Genomic DNA, 922 nt, shown 5'->3' with positions numbered 1-922 from the left:
GATATACAAATAAATATATGGAAAAAAGGGAAAGAAATTAAAGAAAAAGGGCCAAATTCACAACAGGTAATACAATGTGTAATCAAGTTATGACTGATTAACAGTAATATAAATGCTAAATGTCCTAATACCTGTTGATACTACAACAATGCAAAGTATATGCTCTTAACCTTGCAGTTTTTCACATATCATGTAATACTCAATTTCTCCATTTCTTTGCACAAAACTCTCCAGAAAGTGCTATTTAATGGTTTATTTTTCCAAAAATAAATTCCGGGGGGGAACTCCCCCCCCTAGGGAGAGCATCCCCAAATTATAAATCCCAATTTAACCCCTGGGCTTACTAGCACTAAAACTATAACTGATCATCGCATCAGTACAACAGGCTTGTTAAAAGAAAGTTTACTGCACACAACGGCTGCCACATATTTAATTTATGTATTTACTCAAGCGCCCCAGGGCATAATCACGTACATTTTGAACAACAGGCTTATTTCCATAGCAATGGAGTATGAAATCTATACAGTAATAAGAACACTTGGATATTCTGGTAAAATTAAGGTAAAAAAAAAAAAACCTTTCCATGAACCACCTGCAGTACCCTATTAAAATTTCATCCTTTTAAAAAATTATCTTACCCTAAACGTAACTATCAAACAAATCAGGCACTGGATCGACAAAAATGAGCTCCAAATTAGACTTATTAATTCGAATCCTTTTTCATATAACATTGTTGTTCTTAAAGGTGCACAAAAAAACAAGAAACTCTGTGTGATTTTTAGATTTACACACTCAGACTTTTTTTCTTCTTCTTTCGCTTTCGTTTCACCGTGCAGTTGAAGAAGTCTAGTCGGTTCCTTATATGCCCACCTACTTAAATATTCACAAGGCTCAGATGGATTTGTTAATGCTGCAGAGGTTT

The sequence above is a fragment of the Siphateles boraxobius genome, unplaced genomic scaffold, assembly GCF_051911475.1.
Source record: "Siphateles boraxobius isolate OS27281-9 unplaced genomic scaffold, OSU_SipBor_1 13, whole genome shotgun sequence".
Taxonomy (NCBI): domain Eukaryota; kingdom Metazoa; phylum Chordata; class Actinopteri; order Cypriniformes; family Leuciscidae; genus Siphateles; species Siphateles boraxobius.
The sequence above is the reverse complement of the archived record's forward strand: the minus strand, read 5'-3'. Positions refer to the sequence as shown.